We start from the raw sequence: 26067 nt of genomic DNA, 5'->3' as shown, positions 1-26067 counted from the left end.
AAGCCCCAAGTCTCACGTGTTTCAAAGCGACATAACAACATCAAAGAAAAAACATACAAGCCACACAAGAACCGACGACGATTCCGCACATTTATCACATGGCCACCGATTTGTTTACATAAAAAAAAACGACAACAATATAACAACAATAGTCTGTCGGTGTATTAATTGATACTATCACCAATGTTTACATAAAAACCATAATACATAAAATATTGTTTAGAGACCCCGCAAACTGCAGACTTTCGATCGGCCGATAGTTTGGTTGAGTTAAGTGCGCACACTGGCCCGACTAAACAGTTGGGTCTGTGATGAGTGCGCACACTAGACAACTATCGGCCGACAGTTTTAGGGACGATTCGCTATTAGTTTTAAATCGGCTATTGATGAGTCTGGCCGACTAAACAATCGGTGGTGTGCGCGCCTAGAAGAGCGCCGTACTGATTTAACAGTCGGCCGATAGTTTGCTGACGGTTCAGTTTGAAGGCAATCGTGTAGCCCATCAAACTTTTTTGTCGGCCAATACCGAATCGTTATAATGTGCGCACTCTCATACATCTTCATACTGATTAATAAACCAACCAAACTATCGGCCGATCAAAAGTCTGCAGTTTGCGGGGTCTCTTAAAGATATTAATAGATTAAGGGGTGAACTATTATCACAACCAAGTGGAGTACAGAAATTTGCAGAGATCATGGACACTATAGTTTGGTATATATTATTATGTGTAAGCATTATTGTGTTTCGGAATGAAGGGCGCCGTAGCTAGTTAAATTATGGGGCAAATGAGACTTAACACCTTATGTCTCAAGATACGAGCGCAATATTAATACCGATCAGATTTTTTTAGGTTTTTCAAGAATCCTGAGTGGCACTGCATTGTAATGGGCAGTTCGTATCAATTACCATCAGCTGAACGTCCTACTCGTCTCGTCCCTTATTTTGATAAAAAAAATGGTAGTTAATTTATTGGGCAAATGAGACTGAACGCCTAATGTCTCAAGGTACGAGCAAAATTTTAGTACCGCTCAGAACTTTGGGGTTTTCCTAGAATCCAGAGCGACACTCCATTGTAATGGGCAGGCAGAACGTCCTGCTCGTCTCATCCCTTATTGTTATAAAAAATATGTTACTGAAACCGCCAGCAAAAGAGGCGAACGTCTAAACTGAACGGCTCTTGCCGCCTGTTAGATTCCAGGTGGCGTTTAAATATGTTCATCAAACTCATTGCCTTTACTCGAACTCATTTCGTCAAATACAATTACTTTTCAAAATCAATGAAGAACAACAATACTGTGTGTTTTTATGAAAATAAAGGACGAGACGAACAGGACGTTCAGCTGATGGTAATTGATACACCTTGCCCATTACAACGCTTGCAATGAGCGGCAGCTCAGGATTCTTGAACAACCCCAAAATTTCTGAGCGGCACTACAACTGCGCTTGTCACCTTGAGACATAAGATGTTAAGTCTCATTTGCCCAGTAATTTCCCTAGCAACGGCGCCCTTTAAATCGAAACACAGTAATACTTACACATTAATGCTTCACGGCAGAATAAGGCAACGTTGTGTAATAACGTTTCTCGCGTTAATGTGAATTATTGAAAAAAAAAATCAAAATAATGAACATATGATTTTCTTTCAATAAACACCTTTCTATTTGCAAGCCAGTTCGAAATTTAAATATAACCCTTAATAAGATACCTCCTTGGTTGTCATGTCTCGATGTAATTTATTTAGCCGCTAAACCACGACAGATATAAATTTTCATACAACTTTTGCCGACCGCTGCTCCTGTATTTGGCCAGTGCAGCAATTTCAATTTATCTCGAAGAAGGTTGTAAAAAAAATGCATAAATTTCCAAGCAAGTTTGAGAAAAGGAAATTTTGAATAAAACGCAACTTGAAAAGAACAAGAAATCCCGGCTCATACGAGCATTACTGCTCCCTGTTTTCTTCTACGCTACATAGACCTGGACCGTACAATATCTGAGACGTATAGGTTCGGGAATCGCGGTATTCATTCCTTTCAATTCCACATATTTAACCTATTCGCACCAAATGATAAAAAGAAATAATTCGCACGAGACTGTGGTCGTATTTATTATTCATTTTAGCTCAAATAAAAACATCGCTTTGCATCGTATTCACAGTCATAAGAAGGCCAATTTATTTATAAGGATCGTAAAATCTGTAGGTCGCAAAACCCACAAATTAATTTGAATACATGCCATTATATTGTCTACCATTTTTTATATATTATGCGTGTTTCAATTTAAATCAGACATGACTCGCAGCATAAGGTATTCAAATTCAAATATTTTTATTCGTAACTAGTTGACCCGACAGACATTGTTCTGTATATAATAAATAAAATAATGTTTTTTATGAATTTGTCACTAATATATCATAACATCAAGAATTATTTCGTAAAATATACTCCCTGTTGTTGTAATGAAATTATTGTTTTACAGCAGAACTGTCAAACCGTGCGTCAATAAATTCTCTCATAGAAATTATGTATGGACACATCAAAGGCAAAACAAATTTGTTGTTTCTATTTAATTCAGAGCGTTTTCATATTTATCCAATCCTTTTAAACCTTCCCTGGACTTCCACAAATAATTCAAGACCTAAATTTGCCAAATCGGTCCAGCCGTTCTCGAGTTTTAGCGAGACTAACGAACAGCAATTAATTTTTATATATATAGATAAGTCTATATCTACCTAGTAATAACTGTCTGGTATTTTATTTAAATAAAACACTTTTAAAGGATTAAAACGCGTGTAATTGTAACTGTGTTTTTAGATTAGATTTTAGCGTAAACGTTACAAGGGAGAGTGTCCCCCCTAAAAACGAGATCTGGGAAGGTCTTGAAACGTCGGGTTAGCTAAAATAAAAATGTCACTTTTTAGGAAAAAATCTAATGTAAAAACACAGTTACAATTGCACACGTTCTAATCCTTTAGAAGTGTTTTATTTAAAGGAGTAACACTCGCGTTAAGGCGCGGTCATACCTCAATATCCACAAAAAATGGTTTCTTAGAGAGTCGATTACATCATAAAAGTATTCCGACGCAAAAAATACAGTGTACAAAGGACTTAAAGAAAATTTTGAACCGAATAGAATATTTATATAGAATTTGAAATATCCAATAAGAAATTTGGAAGTTGCTTCCCAAAAATAAACTTTGTAGTCAAAAATCTCTGAATTTTCAGTTATAACAACATTCTTTTTTTAAATAATTTAATAGAATTAGTACTTCTCTAAAACTTACACCAAACAATTTTTCAATTTAATGTGTAAATTTTGAATAAACAAAAGACAATTAGTAAAGTAAATGCCCATTTGCAGCTTAGTCACATGATCAACACATATATTGTAGGATTGGTTGTAGCGTTTACAATCCTAGTCTGTCCGCGCCTTAATCAAAGAAAATGGTATTTTGTTGTAAAATTTAATACCAAATTTGTGCTCAGTGGGCCGTAGTCTGTTGTCTGGTATTTGATTTTAAAATTAAATACCATAGCTTATTAAACAGCACGTTCAGTTTATTATTTGTCTCGCGTTGAATGAATTCCATTATATTACGTCATATGCATTGTGAGGGATGGGTTAGGATATTTATCAACTTGAATGATTCCCGAAACGAGTCCCTTGGTTGCATATTATAGATTGTTCCAATAGCACTCTTTTAGCGCACAATACACAGCTTTTTGCCACAATAACAAACCGTATGACATATAGTACGAGATCCGACTGCAGGATTAGTGCGCTCATCGGTTATTTGCTAAAAACCAAATTTTTATGTATATTTATAATTAGGAGAATTTATATCTAATAAGTTGCCTATCAAAATTTGGCCGCTGGTATTTTTAATTATTTTGAATTGATTTTAGGGAAAAAATTTCGTTCACTTGTTTTTTAAATAAAATATCGTCTACATCACGGCAATTTATATAATGATTTTAAAAAATCACGGTTGCCATTGCGCACCTGGCCGGACCACTTCGCAGCCAGGTGTAAACAGTTACGATTTCGATACATTTATACGTTCATAACGTATATTTATTAATTATATATCAAATTGAAGCTAATTTTTTTTCTATTAATTATCATATATGGTTTCCTAATTAAATCTGGCCGCAACTAAGGGTTGCTGGCTGTTAAAGATGATAAATATTTAAGGTAGAGTGAAAGACAGTTAGCGCGTGACATCATTTGTCATAAAAATTAGGTTTTTAGCAAATAACCGATGAGCGCACTAATCCCGCAGTCGGATCTTAGACTAATAGTGCTATTGATGTACGCTAAATCGACCAAAAGAGATGTATTCACATCAGTCAACTGTCTGTCTTTTCAACGGCAGTGCTATAATTCTGAGTAACATCGCAATCTACCTATTATATCAAACTACAGATGATTTCTTACAGAATAAAGAAATGAATAATAATAGTATTTATTTATTTAAAGCAAACTTTACAGCATTTCTACTCTACAGATTGATACTTTATACCTTTAACAAAGTTTGGCAGTTTAAATTATAATGAAATAATAACGCTGTTAAATAAATTATATAAAATAAAGAAGAAGTCCTGAATTATGTGTGCTTGTGATACATGATTATTAAATAGATATGTGTATAGTGTGTATGAATATGTGTAGGATTAAGGAACTACATACACAAGTAAATTTAGGAACCAAACTTACTTGAGCTAACAAAACTTATAATTGTATATAAGTAAACTAACTTAATCTAATCTAACTTCTTGTTTTATAAGGTGTAAAAAATAAAAGTCTTTTTCATTTAATTTTTATCAACTCACAATAGTCACTTTAAGACGTAAGATGTTAAGTCAGTTAGAACAGTTATTTCTCGACCTACGGTGACCTTCAAACCGAAACACATTACGCCGCTGCACTATGGGAAAGCCCCATACAAGGTCGTCTCAAAACCGTTTCACATGAAAGTCGTTGTTATGGAATAAAACTAATTAATTAATTTAGTCTTATAAATAAGCTTTCTATTCTATATTTTTTTAATTTTTTTCAAATTCAAATTCAAATATTTTTATTTAAAATCACTTATTGAACGTCAAAATCTACCACCCATTTAAAAGAGACTGCCTCAGACCTGAGAAGAATGGGCGCAAGAAACTCAGCGGGATTTTTTTTTAAATAAAATATGGATTACAATGTAATATCGTACAATAAACATTTATAATTAAAGAGCCTGAGGGTGTTCGCTTTATTCCCAGTCCGTGGTGTCATTAAGAAAATCGTTTATGCTATAATAACCTTTCCCACACAAACGTTTTTTAACAATTCTTTTAAATTGCGTAACACATTTGTTTTGTACATTTTCTGTGATCATATTGTAGAAGCATATACATCGCCCAACAAACGACTTACTAACTCGACCCAACCGAGTAGTAGGCATAACAAGTTTATGTTTGTTCCTTCCTTATTATTTTTTGCTAACCATAATGTATATAAAAAGGCATCAAAGCTAACTCATGTTCAATGATTTTGGCACAGTACATTACTACAATTGCTCGTTAGACACTGTTTATACAATGATATTAAATTCTATTTTATGTAAGTAAATTACAAAAAAAAAGTATTTTTTCTTATAAATGTTATGTTGCGTGTATTTTTTTAAGTTTTATTTTTTAAATAAATTAATAAACATAATTTTCAAAATTACAATTTTTTCTATTAAACCTTATACTTTCACGTATATGTGTGCAAAATTACAGATCATTTAGTTTTGAAATAACTGAGATACGGAGTTTTGAGACGAAACATACGCGATTTTCCCATCTCACGCGTTACCCTTGCACCCGCTACCCGCTGACATCTTTAGTAGCCCGTCCCATCCCCGCCGTCTGTCACCCCGTGAGACGGTCGCGCACGAAGTTGTCGGAGTACAGCATTCTGTACATAGAAGCGATAACTACCAATTTGGTGCATACCGTGTGACAAACATTTTTTGTAATGTTTTTATGTACGTGACCTTAGTGTTAAGTTATTTTATAACTCCCACTCACATTATTGTTTGGCTCACAAAAACGCCGACAAATACAAGAACAAAAACTATATGAAACAATCTAGCTTATAGGAAAATTAAACACTACAATGTTGTTTGAAGTGAATCTTCTTCATCGATTTATGGGAGAAATCTTATAGCAATCTTTAAAAAAATCGTTACATTTTCTTGAAGCAATAGAGGCAATAATGTTAAAGCTGTGACACATGATTCCGGCAGCAGGAATCTCTTATTGTAAAACACCTAAGCAAAGTGACTTTCCCTTAATAGAGAAGTTAAGAATAGAGTTATTGTGCATTCGTAGTTTAGTCTCTATTCAGCAGCTTAGGTTATAGAAGGATTACTTTTTAGCCTGAGACTAGATTGTAATGCAAGAGGGACAACACTACAATAATCATAGTATTATATTCCCCTAAAAATTAAAAAGGTATCCCTTATTCAGGAATCCAATGTATCCAATCCTATAATTCCAACCATACTGGAAACCAGTATTCTAGCGGCAATATTCAAACAAATAAATCTGCAACATTAAATTATATTCAGATATAAACCTGCTAATTGTTTCAAAAAAACTATCTATGTCTAAATCTCTTCCGTTTTCTATAGACTCAAGTGCCTGTCAAACAACTTCTCGGTATAATTTATTATTTAAATACGACTGACATTTATATTTAAATATAATAATATAGAGAATACTAAATACTAAATTTGTTTTTTGTTAAAATAATGAGACTCGAATGCCGATCGCAATTTGATTATTTTAACTCCCGAAAATTAAACTTTCGGCTGTGTCTCGTGGCAATTGTTAATGAGATAAGATAATATTAATTAATCTATATATATAAAAATGAATTGCTGTTCGTTAGTCTCGCTAAAACTCGAGAACGGCTGGACCGATTTGGCTAATTTTGGTCTTGAATTATTTGTGGAAGAGAAGGTTTAAAAGGTGAATAAATAGGAAAATGCTGCTAAATTAAATGAAAACAACAAATTTGTTTTTCCTTTGATGTGTCCATACATAATTTCTATGAGAGAATTTATTGACGCACGGTTTGAGAGATCTGCTGTGAAACAATTTCATTACGACAGCACGGTGCATATTTTTCGAAGTAATTTTTGATGTTATGATATATTATTGCCGAATTTATATTAAAACATTATTTTATTTATTATATACAGAACAACGTCTGTCGGGTCAGCTAGTTAATAATATATTTTAAAATTGTGTTGCCAGTGATGACATACGGAACGCTGACGTGGCCGCTAACTATGGGCCTTATGAGGAAGCTCATTGTCGCTCAGAGGGCAATGAGAAAGGCTATGCTTGGAGTTTCCCTGCGAGATTGAATCAGAAATGAGGAGATCCGTAGGAGAACCAAAGTCACCGCCATAGCCCAAATAGTTGCAAAATCGAAGTGGCAGTGGGCAGATAGATGGCCGTTGGGGCAGTAAGTCCTCGAATGGCGACCACGTACCGGAAGACGTAAAATTCGGTTCGAGCATTCGGTTTTTTTTTGTATTATGGCGTTTTTTACCGACTTCATCAGGTAACACGTATGTTATAAACAAACGCAAAGACTTATGTAAATACAAAATATCTCGTTCAATTTTGTATTATTATTTTAATGGCAATAAGAGTTATAATTCAAAATATGGATCAATGAATTTGTTAACTTTCAATTATGTGTTTATACTTTTTTTTACGTGTCTGAAGATGCTTTTATAACATCACTTTCAGAGCCAGACTTGCGCACAAAGCAAAACTAAAGGGTCCTTTGTCTACAGCGTATCCAAATAGACCAATTTTAGTTGAGCAACATTTTATGTTCAAGAAAAAATTGGATATTGAATTGAATGATTCAATATTATTATCGAAAGGTGAAAAATTCGTGGAATATATAAAAGAACCGATAAGTGATGTTTTAGTAGAAGACCTCATGAAACATGAGCACTCACCAAATCTCTAAGAGACAGACTACCCAAATAACAAAGAGCAATGCAGAGGAGCATGTCAGGCTTGAAAAGAAGAGATAGAAGAAGAAACACTGTTCTCCGTACAAAAAGGAAACTCACCGACACACTGGAAAGATCAGACCAACGGAAATTGAGGTGGGCAAAGCACTTGATGCGAGACACGAAAGGAAAATGGAGCCAGGCAGTGATGGAATGGTATCCAAGGGATGGATAGCGAAATCGCGGAAGACAGTTTACCAAATGGGAGGACTAAATTAATGTTAATAGCGGGATTACTAGAGGAGCGTAACACGAAACAGGAAGAAATGGAAATCTTTAGAGGAAGCATATGCCAAGAAGCAGGCCGAAACAAAAAAAAGTGCTGAAAAGATAAACATTGAAAGTGTGAATCGATTTTTATCGCTTATAATTCATTGAACGTCTATGTAGACAGTTCAAGTTCTTCGTCGGTAACTTTGATTCTACTACGGATCTCCAGGTGATGATTTAGAGGTTGACCCAATTAAAATCGAACAGTGTAAATAAAGTTACTAGACCGCTAACAAGTTCACTATACTGCCCCCATTGTCCTGAATATAAGCCCATTAAAAAGTAAGTTAAAAAAATACAATTAACTTATTAAGTAGGGCGCCATGACGTCAATGGAAGCCAACATCGTCACAAGCCCTAATGAAGCTATAAACTGTGGTCTTCTTCTGATTAACCCCCCGACCCGGAGATTGTGCGAAATGCGGTTAAAAATATCATTTTATTCTCATTAAATGTATTTTATATACCGTTATTTTGAAGTTAACAAAAGAACTGGTAAATTACTTACCATAACTGCACAATGAGAAAAATTTAAAGTTTCCCAGGAAAATGGTAAATGATTGACCAATATCGTTCAATTTATAAATCGCTAGTTTCATGCTCCGACCTCTTCTTTCGATTCCTACGATGAAACTCTTTCATTTTTAAGTATTACATCCATAACTTTTCAATATTCCTTATTGAAAAGTTTAATACGCAACAGAAACTCCTGTTACTTTCCAATACAAAACCTTTATTTTCCTATCTCGTAACTGTTTCTTAGACCCCATATTTTGGTAATAATTTTTTTTTATGAAAATCAGGGACGAGACGAGCAGGACGTTTAGCTGATGGTAATTGATACGCCCTACCCATTACAATGCAGTGCATATAACGACGAGCAAATTTTTCCGTATGGATTGCGCTCACAATATCACGGGACACAATTTTTTGAAAAGACCCCAAATTAAAGTCATACATACTACATATTAAACTTCAATTTTTTTTTATTCAAAATAGGATGTGACATCACTTATTGAAAGTCAAAAACTACCCATTCCAAAATGAATGCCTCAGACCTGAGAAGAACGGGCGCAACAAACTCAGCGGACTATTTTTTTTCATCGAAAAAATATAAAGTAATATTGTACAACAATTAAACTAATTATTTAATAGCCTGAGGGCGGTCACTCCATTCCCTATCTGTGGTATCATTAAGAAAGTCATTTGTGTTATAGTAAGCTTTACCACACGAATGTTTTTTTAACAAATCTTTTGAATAACGTAATACTTTTGTTTTGAACATTTTCTGGGATCTTGTTGTAAAAGCATATACATCGCCCCACAAAAGACTTACTATCTCGACTTAGCCGAGTAGTAGGCATTATAAGTTTGTGTCTGTTCCTGGTGTTAACATTACATACCTGTTAACATTACATACATATATACGTGGTAGTAATGTAAGCAAAGCCAAAAATAGTTTCGATAATTTATGACCGTTTAAATATGAATGCGGTTTTCATGCCAGAGGAATGACAGGAGCGTTACCAAGCTTTAGAAAGGTGTAAGCGCTCTCTTTCAAACTCATTCCAGTTTTGTTTGGTTGAATAAATAAAAGCAACACAAAAATAAAATCTCACATTAAGTGCAAAAACTTATAAATTTTAATTTATTATATTTTAATATTCAAGACAAGTTTCGACGATTCCAAGAGTTAGATTTTTAGATTATTATCTCGCGTTTGGCACGCTTCTTAATAGAATCACTTATCTGATATGCATCTTTACTATAAAATAAATGATTCTTTATATTATTTAGGAATGATGTGTTTTTTTTTAATCTACTCCCTAAAACTATTAGGTACTTAAGGTTCTTCAAATGCGAATTTAGGTAACTGCGATTCAGAACAGTGGGAGGCTCCTTTGCATAGGATGTCAGCTAGATTATAGGTACAACAACGGCACCTATTTCTGCCGTGAAGCAATAATGTGTAAGCATTATTGTGTTTCGGTCTGAAGGGCGCCGTAGCTAGTGAAATTACTAGGCAAAGTCAAAGTCAAAGTTTTTATTTGCATAAACATGTTAGATTGATGTTACATAAATATTATAAAGTACATGTTTGCCACATTTATGACGTGCAAATTTTATAAAATACATTTCTAAATCATTAGTAACAAAATATCAATTTAACAAAAGATTAGTAGCAGTATTATATAGCATATATTCAAGTTTTTAATTGAAAATATTCGTCTAATGAATATATGCAGTGTTTACTAAATTTCAATTTAGATGAGAAATTCCTATTTGACAATACCTCTCTTATTATCTTTGGGATATGATTATAGATTTTTATGCACATACAAAAACAGTTTCTCTGAAATAATGTAGTTCTACAGCAAGGTACTTGTAGTTTGGTGGGGTCCCTGGATGGGAAAAGAGAAGTGTTTTCATGTTTACTGAATTCGCTAAAATTTTTACGAACAAACATGCAGCACTCAAATATGTATAATTTAACAATTATTGTTAATGGGTTATATATTTTAAATACAGCTGCAGCTTTCAAGGGGTCCTTTTCCCGTTGCAGTCCACAAACATTTTTTTTTGCGCTATTAAGACTATGTATTACTGTTGAGTTACCCCATATTATGATACCATGCCTTATTATAGATTCTACGTAAGAATGGTAAGCCGTTAAAGCCGCTTTTTCCGATATAGTTTTTTTTATTCTCCTTATTGCAAAAACAAACTTATTAAGACGTTTGCATTATGATTCAACGTGAGCTCTCCAATTACAATTATTATCCATTATTATGCCTAGGAATTTGTTATTTTCAACCTCATCAATTTTAATTTCATTCTATGTTATGTTATTATAATTTTTATATTGGAAAGGTTTTGTTTTTATTATATTAATATTTAAATTAAATGACCAAGTCGTATAGTCTTTTTGAGTTTGTGTCAGGAATAATTATTGTAATGTCATCAGCATACGAGTATAACACGCACTTATTTTCTGTAATATTTGGTAGTTCGTTGATATATAGTAGAAATAATAATGGTCCAAGTACACTGCCCTGAGGTAGCCCGGCTTTAGTTTGATTCCAACTTATTCATATCGTACTATATTTGATCTTACCTCAATCTTTTCAATCTGGACACACTATTGCCTAATTTTAATATAAATATCCAGCCATTTCAAAGTGACACCTCTAAGCCCATATAAATTACATTTGTTTATGAGAATTTCGAAGTCGACACAGTCAAAAGCTTGGGTCATATCAAAGAATACTGCTGTTACTCTCATTTTTTGATCTATTTTTGTTATCAGATTTTTAACTAATGTATATGCGGCCATTGTGGTAGATTTATTTTGTTGAAATGCATATTGTTCCTCTGCAATGACGTTGAATTTCGTAAAAAATGTCGGTTAATCGTTTATAAATTTAAAAAACTTTTAATTTTCTCAAAAGCTTTTGATAGAATGGATATAAGAGTTATTAATAAGTTCCGTATGTAGTACTTTTTTTGTGAAGTGGTTTTATAATATATGACTTAAGAGTTGTGCGGAATTGTCCTTGTTCAAATGATAAATTGATTAAATATGTCAGTACTGCAACTATTGCATTTTTGCATGTTTTTATAACATGGGTTGTTATGTTATCATGACCAACAAGCCTTGGTGTTATTTAAAGAGTTGATTGCTATTATTACCTCGTTTTGTACAGGGCGCTAAGAATATGGAGGAATTTACCATTTTTATTCATTTGTAGTTTGGTTTTATTCCATTAACATTCTTACTCCTATTTATAAAATAATTATTAAATTCATTTGCAATATCATTTGGATTTTGTATATTTTTGCCATTATGTATAATCTTGTCAAAATTTTTGGGTGTTATATTTACAAGGGAGGGAAAAAATCAGCAATCCGTTGGTCAGTAAGCAGACGTCATCGCTTTTATTTTTTTATATGAAAATAAGGCACGAGACGAGCAGGACGTTCAGCTGATGGTAATTGATACGCCCTGCCGATTATAATGTAGTGCCGCTCAGGATTCTTGAAAAACTCCAAAAGTTCTGAGCGGCACTACAACTGCGCTCGTCACCTTTAGACATAAGATGATGGTAATTTCACTAGCTACGGCGCCCTTCAGACCCAAACACAATAATGCATACACATTACTGTTTCACGGCAGACATAGGCGCCGTTGTGGTACCCATAATCTAGCCGGCATCCTGTGCAAAGGACATCCCACTGGTAGCTTGGTAGCGGGCAATGGAGAGGTCTTTGCTCGGAGTTTCCCTGCGAGATCGAATCAGAAATGAGGAGATCCGTAGGAGAACTAAAGTAACAGACATAGCCCGGAAGATTGCGTAACTGAAGTGGCAGTGGACGGGGCACATAGATCGACGGACAGATGGCCGTTGTGGGGCAGTAATGTCCTCGAATGGCGACCACGTACCCGAAAACGTAGTAATAGTAGGCCGCCTACAAGATGGACCGATGATCTGGTCAAGATCGCCGGAATATATTTTGGATGAGGGCAACGCAGTGCCGAACGTCATGGAGATCTTTGGGGCAGGCCATTGTCCAGATGAAGCAGAAGCCCTAAAACACTCGACCACCAATCTGCACAGGCTTACAATTGAGGATATAAGATATTTATGATAATAATACATTAACGTACTTTTATGCAAATTATCTATCCGCAAAATGGCAGATCTCCACGACGACTAGTCCTGCGCTGCCCTCATCCAACCTATTCCGGCGATCTTGACCAGATCATCGGTCCATCTATTAGGGGGCCTACCAACATTGCGTCTTCCGGTACGTACATCTCATGTGCGCGAAATTATACACTTCCAGCCTAACAAATAAACTTGGTATAAAGTTATACGTAATAACAAACCAAGAATATGCAATATATTTACAAATAGACATTTTACTTATGATTGATTTATTCGGACGTATTACATTTATTTGCAAGGCTGCATGAATTTCGGAAAACTTCAGAATTATCATTGTATTGACAGTGTTGTTAGCGATATAGTCAACATTTTGTTTATTATTGGTTTATTCTCAGGTGTAACTTTAAACCAAGATGAGATATTTGTAAGGCTGTAAATGGGTGATTCATATACTCAAATATCAGCAGAGTAAACCAGACGAAGAAAATAAAAAATTTCACCGGCCGGGACTATTAAAACAATAAGATTTATAGGCAATTAAAACATAATGGAGTGTAACGTAATATTTACATACTTATACATTATGATTTAATTAATTGATTTACATATTTGTGACGTCATTGCAGCGGTACACGAACTTTGGTCTCGTTTACAGTCATACTTAATATTGTTTGATTGTACCGTGGTGTTTTTCCAGAAAATGACTTGGCATTTGAGAGGTATTTGTACATGAGGCCTTAGACAGATCAGAGGGCCTACTATCAACTTTTAAGGCGACACTAAATGCCGGCGACCTTGAGCGATATGAGTTCACGGCTCCTATGTAACAAAGCCAATATTTTCAAAATTCTTGCGTCGAAAATTTAACATTTTAACAGGCGCAAACAGTTTAATTCCTTAAAATCCTCATTATTGATTACTAATCTTAATAAATGTACCAACACAAAAAAGTAAAAGCTATAAGAACAACTTTTATGAGAGCAGTATACTTAACAAATGCATCATGCCGAGAAAAAACTTGTTTAACTGCAAACAAAACTGGTAGTTCAAAATAGCTCTGGAGTATTAAGTATAGCCAACAGCAAACATTAGCAGCCTACAAATTAGACTTAAGGGTATGTGTAACATGATAAAGTAGTGTTTATAGCTCCAAATGCTATATTTTCACCATAAAACTTGTCTAAAAACACCTTGTTTGCGTGTTTTCTGCTTACTCTTCGCCATAATAAGGAATGCGATTCCGAGTCATGAATCACTAAAATTCGTACCATGAAGTACCTTTTACTGAATGGCGTTTGGATCCTTATGAAGAGTGAACGAAATAAATTTGTCTGTGGTCCTCGGTGTGAGAAAGAGATGACGCTCTACAGTCGTTGCATAAGTTTGTCTCTCTTACTCGAACCATATGCGTTGTGTTTTGAAACCTAAAATGATATGATTTTAGCGGTTATTTTGCGTAGAAAATACTAAAAATACTTTTTAAAATTGCGCTTTATAGCGTCTAATTATAAACCATTAAGCCCTTTTTATACTTATTAAATAATAGCAATATAAATAAATAGTTCTTTGAATTACAAATTAAATGTTTGCTTAGGTGTTTTCGTAAAAATAACGAGTTATGAACGCACCTCCATTAAGGTTTGATTTGACAGGACCACAAAGTACATTTTTTTTTTGGTATTTATTTTCAGTATTTTGTTTTGCAATAAAGTCCAATAAATTATCATCATTTATCAGTCAATCTCAAATTTTATCAATAAAAGTTTCCTTTTCTGTATGTTTTCACTATTTTTTAAAAGTTATTAACAACACGATTCACTTTAGCAATTTTTTTCGAATCACTCACTTTGACACATAAGCTATCCAGTTTAGGTTGAAATATTACCTCATGGTACGAATGAATGAACGAGCTAAATCAGTTTGCGATTCAATTAACATCATTTTTGACATTTAATTGACATCACTGCGATTTAATCAGTTGATTTGACGTCAACCTAAATTAGATAGCTCTAATCACGTCGTGGTACGAAATAGCAAAGCAGTTCATTTTAGGTTGTCAATTGAATCGCAATTTGAGTTCATGGCAGGCCCGCAGCTGATAACTGAATAAAAGTACCTGAGAATTTATGAAATTAGCAAGGTCTTTAAATAAATCAGAAGAAATAACTACTTGTGTATACTTACTCACATCATAGTTTTAAAAATGAGCAAAAATCATTCTTAGCCGCGGTAAATCCGTAGATAAAAAGCTTCAATTTTTTATGACAATAAGGGACGAGACGAGCAGGACGTTCAGATTCTGAGCGGCACTAGAATTGCGCTCGTCACCTTGAGACATAAGATGTTAAGTCTATAGTCTATACCAGTGAAGGCTCCTTTGCACAGGATGCCAGCTAGATTATGGGTACCACAACGGCGCCTATTTCTGCCGTGAAGCAGTAATGTGTAAGCATTACTGTGTTTCGGTCTGAAGGGCGCCGTAGCTAGTGAAATTACTGGGCAAATGAGACTTAACATCTTGTCTCAAGGTGACGAGCGCAGTTGTAGTGCCGCTCAGAATTTTTGGGGGTTACATGAATCCTGAGCGGCACTGCATTGTAATGGGCAGGGCGTATCAATTACCATCAGCTGAACGTCCTGCTCATCTTGTCCCTTATTTTCATAAAAAAAAAGTCTCATTTACCCAGTAAGTATAAAGACCTAGCCGACATCCCGTGCAAAGAAACCTTCGACTGGTATTTGTTTTGACAGCCTGCTACTATTTGCTTTGTTAAATCAAGATACAGGATATTTATTCAGACTAAGTATTTAAATTGATCATAAAAACTAATATGTAATATACTTAGCCTGTTGTTAGACAATCGATAAAATCAGGCCAGGAATATTAGTTTGGTTTGCATGCTTTGTGTTAGTGTGCGTGAATCGCTCAAAATAGAGGTTTTTTTTTTATGGAATAGGAGGACAAACGAGCGTACGGGTCACCTGTTGTTAAGTGATCACCGCCGCCAACAATCTCTTGCAACACCAGAGGGATCACAGGAGCGTTGCCTTTAAGGAAGGTGTACGCGCTCAGTTCTAAACTCAATTTTTTTCGACGTTTTCACAGCTGTCATAGTCTATCTTTGCGTACAAATGATCTAAGTACTTAGCCTCCGTTCTCAAGCATCACAAATATTCAGGCATAACTAAACTTAATCCGGATTTCATAGAATTTTACACTTGTACTTCAATATAATATAATATTTAATTGATAACAGCTGAATCAACTATTCATTCAGTTCAAAACAAACAATTATTCACAATTGCGTTGCTGTTTACTGTTTGCAAAAAAAACTTCAGTTGGACTGTTTTATTTTAAAGAAATAAATTCCCAAATCGTGTATATAATTAATAAATATTTCTTCAAACGTTTTAGGCTGCCAGACGCTGAAGCTTGGTTAACTTGATGTATAGTTTCGCTGTATAATTTTATGCCTACAAATGATTCTTTGTTTAGATCAAAATATGTCGCAAGCTGAAATATAATATCTTCTTGACTGAAAGACTTGAAATTTTACATGACGTGTTTTCGTTCGAATGACAAAGCACTTTTATATTCAGCAACACCTAAACAAACCTTATAAATATACTAGCTGACCCAACAAACGTTGTTCTGTACATCTATAAATATAAAAATGAATTGCTGTTCGTTAGTCTCGCTAAAACTCGAGAACGGCTGGACCGAATTGGCTAATTTTGGTCTTGAATTATTTGTGGAAGTCCAGGGAAGGTTTAAAAGTGTTCGGAATTAAATAAAAACAACAATTTTGTTTTTCCTTTAATGTGTCCCCCGCCGTCCGATATTTGTTTTGTATGGACATATTTTCTAGGAGAGAATTTATTGACGAATTTTACGAAATAATTCTTGATATTATGATATATTATTGACAAATTAATAAAAAACATTATTTTATTTATTGTATTATACAGAAAAACGTCTGTCGGGTCAACCAGTAATAAATAAAATACTTGTATTTATGAATTTGTCAATAATATTTCATAATATCAAGAATATATATTAATATAAACTTGCTTGAACCTTCGCCCAATTGTACTGGCCTTAATAATTTATTTCAAAGTTTTAATTTGTTCAATGTATTTTGGGAACCTACTAGTATCACTTCTACAACAGTAACCTGTTTAGATAATATTTTTACAGATGTTACTATTACTAGTAAACTCATAATTAATAATCTTCAATCCGACCATAGTGGGGAACTTATAAAAGTAAATACAAGATTGGACAATGTCAGACCAAAAAAGGTGACGATTATACCAGTTACGGGTAGCCGTCTTGAGGGGTTTAGAAATAATTTGGTAAATACGATACCATTTTTACACTGTGGTGAAACTGCTAATTTTCCTATGTTACAGGTAGCGATATAATAAAAATCTTCAAATTAATTAACCTAAAAAATACAAAAGACCTATGGGGCCATTCGACTAATATTGTAAAATACATACTTGACATTATAGCACCTGAATTAGCAATAATATTTAATGAATGCATAGATGAGGGTGTGTTCCCTGACCTCATGAAATACAGCAAAGTTATACCTTTGTTTAAATCGGGCAGTTCTTTTGACCCTGCTAATTTCAGACCTATTTCAGGGCTGCCTGTTTTTAGTAAAATTTTTGAAAAACTTTTGCTTCAACAGCTACAAATGCATTTTTGTAAATTAATGAACAAAAATCAGTTTGGTTTCACTAGGGGCTTATAACAATTAATGCGGGTACTAGACTCATTGAGCACATCTTTGACGCCTGGGAAGAGTCACAGGATGCATTGGGCATTTTTTGTGATTTGTTAAAAGCATTTGGCTGCGTCCACCAAGAAACTTTACTCCTAAAACTAAAACATTATAGAGTGAAAAATAGAGCCCTAAATCTGTTAAAATCATATTTAAGCGAAAGAGTTCAGATAGTCGATGTAAATGGCAAACGGTCTTCGGGTAAACCTGTGGGAATAGGTGTTCCACAGGGTTCTATTCTCGGTCTTTTCTTGTTTCATATATATATTAACGATCTACCGTTTGTGGTAGATGATAGCCATGACATTGTATTGTTTGCTGATGATGACTTCACTTATTTTTAAAGTGAAGCGACGTGCGGATATTGATGACGAGGTAAGCAATGCACTCTCAAAGATAGTGCGTTGGTTTGAGACGAATAATCTGCACTTAAACAGTAAAAAAACAAAGTGTTTTCGGTTCACTACACCAAACACAGCGGAGGTACAAACCAACGTACTTATAAATGATCAGAGATTGGAACTTGTGGACACTACGGTCTTCTTGGGTATCACGTTAGATAAAAAGCTTCAGTGGGGTCCACATATTACCCATCTAGCAGATAGACTCAGCTCTGCGGCATATGCAGTTAGAAAGATTAGAGAGTACACGAATGTTGCGACCGCTAGATTAGTGTACTTTAGTTATTTTCACAGCATCATGTCGTACGGTATATTACTATGGGGTCACGCTGCTGACATTGATATAGTGTTTGCTCTGCAAAAGAGAGCTGTTCGTGCTATATATCAGCTTGGTTATAGACAGTCTCTCAAAGAAAAATTTAAAGAAATAAATATTATGACTGTTCATTGTCAGTACATTTATGAAAATTTAATATATGTTCACAAAAATCGTAACCTTTTTGCTCTTAATAGTGATTTTCATTATTATAACACTAGAAATAAGGGATTGCTTGTAACTAATTCTACTAGGCTTCATAAGATACATAATAGCTTTAAGGGTAAATGTATACACTTCTACAATAAAGTCCCAGCCACTGTTCAGGCATTATCTATAAATAAATTTAAATGTTTTATAAAAAAATGGCTCTGTCGTAAATCCTATTACTCCATTGCTGAATATCTAAATGATCGGACAGCCTGGGACTAGATTGTGATTATTTTATAGCGATAGAAATTACTGTACAATATTGTATATTTTTATTGAAAAGAGCGCAAAAAAAAGAATGCTGGGAGAGTTTCTTGCGCCACTGCTTCTCTCTCAGAGCGCCATTTGTTTCCGAAGCGGTAGTAGTATCTAGTAAAGTAGTATAAGAAATGACATCAAAAAGAATTCTAAAGGAATCCATTTTGAGAAAATAAATGCCTTTTATGCCTTTTTATGCCTTTTATTACGTAAAATATGCTCCCTGTTGTTATAATGAAATTGTTTCACAGCAGAACTGTCAAACCGTGCGACAATAAATTCTGTCATAGAAAATATGTACACACAAAACAAATATTGGAAATAAAAATAATTGTGGGTCCTAAAACGTAATAAAAACTATCCTATCTCGTTGTCGGACTAAACTACGCTCCTTGAAGTAATGCCCATTAAAATCCGTTCATTAGTTTCATGACGGGGAAACGTACCAAGAGTACTGGTAGCATTTCTGCGTTTCATTCAATAGCGGGCGAATATTCGCCGTAGCCCGCTAATGAAGCTCGAACATAATGTGTCGAAGGCCTTCTATGCCTGATATAAAAACTAGCAACACCAGTCTAAAGCCGCTGTTCTATAATATATTCAATGATAATTAATTATTGTACATACCTACAAGTCTGATAGCTTATTATTAGATTCCAATCAAAGCTCCTGTTCCTATATTAATATCGCGTGCGCGTGCGAACGATCGCGAGTATGAATAATAAATATCGCTAAAAATAAGATACAAGTATATCGACCTTTGCGACATTGAAGCACAAAGTTATTTGAATGATGTTATTCAAAATTTGCGAGTGTGTGTAACTCTGCACTTTAGGTACTTACGAAAACAAGCGAACGCGCGGAATTCTCGAGGTAAATCTCGAGTTCTGAAGAAGCGGTTATAGTTTTAGTTTTACCAGTGGGAGGCTGCTTTGTACAGGATGCCGGCTAGATTATGGGTACCACAACGGCGCCTATTTCTGCCGTGAAGCAGTCATGTGTAAGCATTACTGTGTTTCGGTCTGAAGGGCGCCGTAGCTAGTGCAATTACTGGGCAAATGAGACATTTTATGTCTCAAGGTGACGAGCGCAGTAGTAGTGCTATTCAGAATTTTTGGGGTTTTTCAAGAATCCTGAGCGGCACTGCATTGTAATGGGCAGGGCGTATCAATTACCATCAGTTGAACGCCCTGCTCGTCTTGTACCTTATTTTCATAAAAAAAAATAGTTGAGCAACTTTTGCTACTAAAATGGATTTCGGAGAGACTTAGGCCTATCGCAGACGACAGACTATCCGTGACGCACTTTTTAGTCTGTGATAATAAAAGGTATAGAATAATATAGAGTAACGCAGACGACGCGCAAAAAGTCTGACTTACAGAATATCCTCGTAGATTTGACAGACCGCGCCGCACTGCGCCACACCGCGCTGTGCAAAAAGTGCGCCAAAAACATATTACGTTCGCGATTACACGCGTTATCGCAGACGACGCACAATTTAGTCTGAAGCAAAGAGTATAATAATATATAGGGAAAAGAGAGCCCTCTCTACGCATTATGAGCTGTCTATTTGAAAACTAGCGCCATCTGGAGAGTGGCCCCGAAAATAACTATTTATAAGCTCGAAATTATAAAATTCATTTTTAATGTTGTGACGCAATTAAATAACTAACTCTACTTTTTAATGTAGGTAATGCAATTTTAAAATTGCGCGTAGAGTTAGTTATTTAATTTTGCCACAACATAGAACATAAAGGATTGATTTAGTAGTGTAAATATGCAACACGAGAGCTACATTCATGCGCTAACTCTAGAACTAGCCGCCATTTTGACCAGTGGGCAGTGACACAACTAAAGAAAAGTTGAAAGGTTTCAAAGCGAGTGACAGCTGACAAAGCTTTCATTTTCGGGACAACTAACAGATGGCACTACAGTCTTCTGAAAACGTCACTTTAAAGCGTCTGTCCCAACCCTGGTCTGTAGTCTGCACTTGCTATTGATTGACGTGTGTCATGGCGCTAGGCATCGATAAATCGATGTTGATACAAGAAATAGAAAACAGACCAGCACTGTATGATACATCTTTGGCAGAGTACAGACAGAAGTTTCTTATAATTATTTTTTAAAGATTTTGGTGCATACCTAACCTAACTAATAAAAGTTAAAATATGTTGGAATAATGTTTTCTTTTAAAAATTAATTCATTATTAGTTCCAAAGGACAATATACCAAATATTATGTTGTTGTTGTGATGATTGTGTGTGATATTATTAAATGATATTTAATATAAACTTGGCCAATTTAAATTACCCACATATTTACTTCCCTAAGCGTCACTGAGAGCCTTTCTTCTGGATCGATGCTCTTCCTCATTGTTGTTTCCGAATGTTTTAAAGAAGGTTTCAAAATAATTAACAGCTCGTTAAATGTAGTAACAGATATTTTATAAATCTTGAAAATTTTATTTGGATATAGTTTAATATGAAACAGTCCCTTAATAATCGTTCTGAAAGAATAGAATCAACCTGAATATCTCAAGTACGAAATAATACACCGCAATCTCTGTACATCCCTACAGTTCTGCCGACAAAATGAGCGAAAGTGTACGTCGTGTGCGTTCAGTCTGTGAAATATCTGCCACAGACATTTTGCGCGAAATGCAGACTCGATAGCACAAAAAGTGTGTCATCTGCGATAGGCCTTAGGGCAATATTTCACCAAACTAGACACCAGAGTCATGACGCGTCCGAGTTGGTCAAACGAACATAACTATAGTAACTCCCTATATAGCTTTATATATAATTATTTTGTTGGTACGCGACTGGTTGTGCACCTTGGTGTGTGGGTGATTTTTTTTTTTAATTAAAATATTTTTTTTTAAATACTAACATTGAAAAACGGTTTTGCAGTGATATTAAAATAGTTTGGCCTCTGACCCCGAAACTAGTTAAAACTGTATCTTCGGGGTCAGTGATTCCTCGACATATGACAATGACAAACGAAACAAAATTAATTCGGTTAAATATAGCCGTCTTATTCATTCTACTTTTATATTTACTACTAGCAGTTGCCCGCGACTTCGTCCGCGCATATTTTCTCAATTTAATATGAGATTATTTTCCTCCTGGAAGGGCAATCAAACTTATCGACCAAAGTCTACCGCTAGTAAAAATCGCACTTCATAGTTCATACCTAAAGAGATCGCAATTTAAATTATTTTTTTGGAATAAAGAGCTGACAGATCAATTTTTTCCAAAATTAATTCGTGCTAAAAGGCAAATACTATACATTAAATATATTTCTAAAATAATACTTGCTGTTAATTTTGCAAGCAATACCGAAGCCAAAGGAATACATTACATAGGTATTATTTTTGTATGTTATGTACCTACGATATATGTCCGGGCGAAACGAAAAGACTACCTACTAAATATATTTAATTAGAATTTTGTAAAAGAGGCCGAGAGAATACATTAACTACATATTAACATGCTAGATGTAACAATAGTAATTTTCCTGCTTTATAGCCTCCACGCGAAAAACGTCGCGGGCAGAAACTAGTGCTGTCTATGACAACAAAGTCAAGATGTGTATTTTGCATACTATTAGCAGAGTCATTAGAAGGTATTTCGAATGGTTCAGGGACATTTGGTCACGGGAATTTGTTATTTAAATAAAATTATAATATCCTCCGAGCATAAGTGCGGAAAACCAGTTAGAATGACGTGTAACGTGCATGTCATGATTAATATAAGTATTTCAGACCTACATACCAATACTTAGGTGTATAATATAATATAATAATAACTATAGGTGTTTCATAGTTCATACACTTATCAACATTACACAATATAATAGACTTGTGAAATTATGTGGTTCTGAATATTACTTCGATGGAATATCGATTTTTTTATGAAAATTTATTCATTTCCACTCCTCTTCTCCCTGCGTCGTAATCCTCAGTACTGAGGGTCGTGACCACCCCTCTGTATCACTTTCTCACGTATGATCGCTCTCCATCTATTCCTGTCTCTGGCGGTGTGAAAGGCATTGTGAACCGTAGAGTCGAGGGCGGAGCGGATCTGGCCGTACCATCGTGTTGGATCCATCCACGAGGCCTCTTCCTTCATTTCCACTCAGGATTCTTGTACAACCCAAAAATTCTGAGCGGCAGTACAATTGTGCTCGTAGCCTTGCTACATAATATTTTAAGTCTCTTCCTCAGTGCTTTGAGCATAAATACGGTCATTTTGTTTGTTAAAATGTTGCTCAATTGTAAAAAAAAAATATCTGTAAATAATTTTTTTTTATGACCTCCCTTTGTGTACCGCTTCAGTAGTTATTTCGATTTTATCACCCTATTCTTCTTTAAATTATCAGTTAAGAAATGACCAGTATGTCTCTTATAGGCTGCAAGTCCTAAGTCATCTTTTAAAATACGTGACATGGTTCTAGGTTCTATCTTCATCTCCCGAGATAAAATCTTTTGGTTTAGGACAGGATTTCTTAAAAACCTTTCCCTTACTGCTTTGACCACCTTTTCGTACGAACACTATGTGGACGGCCAGGCTCAGAATCAGAAACAGAGGAGGTCTCATTGTACCTATAATTGGCCCAGTACACAATCATTTTACTAATACCAATGGTATAAGCATACAGTTATAAAAATTGCATTTGACTCCATACCTAGTTTGTGTAATGCAATCACAGCAATTCAGATCTCTTTATCACCTTGCTCCATTTTAATGTTGCAAACTATTGGCGCCAATATGAGAAAACTCAATGAACAATATTTATATATAAAAATTCCAGATTCCAAATTCAAATGTAATAATTTGTTTATTTTTAATTATTGTAACAGTATTAGACTTAGTACATAATATATATATATATATATATATATATATATATACACACAGTTAAACTTTATTGGGATACTATATTTTTGGTATTATTTACTTTGAACCAGACATTCTCGGTCATCACTAATGTCTATGTGAAGTCAGACATGATTTTGCATTTTTTTTAACAGAGTTTGATAATAAGGAGATTCTTAATTCAATTGGTATTTTTTATGTATATACACCGATTATGCTAAGATTTTCGATCCGTATTTCGTGATTCTTCCTTAGTTTGATGCACATTCACATAAAAATGTGACATACTTTGGCCAGTAGTTTTAAGCTATTGCAAAGCTTCTATCGCCGGCCTTGAGCGTGGAGACCGAATCCCGAAATTCCGTAACGAACATAACCTAACACTTACTAAGTAGATGTATATAGATATTTAGGCAAGGTCATTATAGTTGCCGTGGAACAGCACTTATCATGTATGCTTTTCGTGCAAAAGGGATCATGTCTTTTTAATTTTTATTATTATGACAAGCATTTTTATTTAGTTTCACCTGTCCGGTTGTCTGTCTGTAATCAAATCTTGCAAGTTAAATTTTATTCGCTCCCCATTTGATTTTTTTTAAATTAATTTTTGTTGCATTATTATAAACTTATGCATTAATTATAATTGCATAAGTTTATAAAAAATTCTATGCAATTTTCATGTCCAGCATGACAAGGCATTTCTAACAGGTTAGAAAGAATTGCCTCGTATGAAAATTTAGTGTAATATTTATATTACACTATAATTAATTACTAAAGTGAAGACATTGTAAATGATTTTGTTTTATTTATATATTTTTAATATACTATTTGTTTTCTAAGTGAAGTAAAATCTGATAAAATAAATACTTGAAGACTTGTGGTTTATGGTGATCAATTTACCTTCAGTTCACTTAAATCTTTTAAATTTCACGTTAAGATTTACACCATAGTTCTAGTGATTATTGATATTATAATTTTATTATATAATAACATATATATGTACCTAATTGTAGCCGAGCGAAAATAAAATACCGCAAGGCTATCTGTGCAGTTTGGACAGCAGGGAATACCTAGGTATGTTATTCATGCACTTCGAGAAAATAAGTTAAGGGCATGATAAGTGACCCCGTTCCTGATTGATATAAAAATGAAAGGTATATTGGTATTAAAGGTAAACTTAATAATAATTATGAGTTATGTAATTGAATATTATTAAAGGAACAATGTTATGTAAACTTACCTAAGTACAAAACAACAATTCGAACTTTCACACTCACAGTACACCGTAATAAAGTACGTAGATATTATGTAGTAGTTCTAGTTAGTAATAATTGCACAACCTTGAGATTTCTTTGCAAGATTAACTAGTAAATAACTTTCATATTATTTACTGTGTGGCTTAAGCCATTGAATTTAAATGTATAAATTTACAAACTTCCTGATATTTCCTATATCAAAAATTCATGCTTTTTCAGATTCAGTGTGTGAATGTACTGATTTGTATTTTTAATTTAAAATAATGAATATATTATAACAAATGGATTGTATTTGCTTACTTCTAAAGTCGAAATTCGTATACAATTCAATCGTAAGTCATTACATAAGACATTTCAATTGTCAACTAGACCTGTATTGATATTTGACAGCTGATAGAAGGTTTTACTGCGCCTGTCATCAATGTAATTGTTGTTGTTTTATTTAGTTAGAGCACTGGTAACAAGACCATCAGCTCGAACAAAAATACAAGAAAAATTTAAAATAATTTTTCAATTGCAAGAATAACCCCCGTTAGGTTTATGGGCAAAAAAATCCCTAAGTAGGTAAGACTTCCATTTTACTTTAACATACAACAACACATATCATACAACATCAATCTATTCTAACATTATTATTTATAGCATTGGTAACAAGACCATAAGCTCAAACCGAAACACGATAAAAGAAGTTAAAATATTTACAGTGTTCATATTATCTATAGATACTACATATATCAATTTTAGGCATTGCCCATCTTGCTGAATATAATTTTTTATGTACGCAATAATATTTATCACTCCTAATAGTATTTTAAACATATTAAATTTAATTTTTTCATGTGAGGATTTCTGTCGACGAATTACACTAACTTGTTATTTAGCGATATGTGCGAGTAGGATAGTAATGCTCGAATTGTGTTTCTAATGAGTATGCTCGAGCAGCTGATCGCGTCGCA

At 34.2% G+C, this 26067-nt stretch overlaps 1 protein-coding gene across 2 annotated transcripts in view; it reads right to left on the bottom strand.

Moving 5' to 3' along the window:
* The window catches only part of LOC126979544 (sodium/bile acid cotransporter 5-like), a 67720-nt gene extending 42386 nt beyond the window's left edge, over nucleotides 1-25334 (bottom strand). The window contains exon 1 of one of the 2 annotated variants that reach the window (XM_050828902.1): nucleotides 25096-25334. The gene's annotated coding sequence lies outside the window, so the exon portion shown is untranslated. Of the gene's footprint in view, nucleotides 1-19605; nucleotides 19691-25095 lie in introns of those variants that run through there. The other variant, XM_050828903.1, reaches the window with a different exon arrangement.
* Nucleotides 25335-26067: the final 733 nt, after the last annotated feature.

The sequence above is a fragment of the Leptidea sinapis genome, chromosome 3 (genome assembly GCF_905404315.1).
Source record: "Leptidea sinapis chromosome 3, ilLepSina1.1, whole genome shotgun sequence".
NCBI classification, from domain to species: Eukaryota; Metazoa; Arthropoda; class Insecta; order Lepidoptera; family Pieridae; genus Leptidea; species Leptidea sinapis.
Note: the sequence above shows the minus strand (reverse complement) of the source record. Positions and strands in the feature narration are given on the sequence as shown.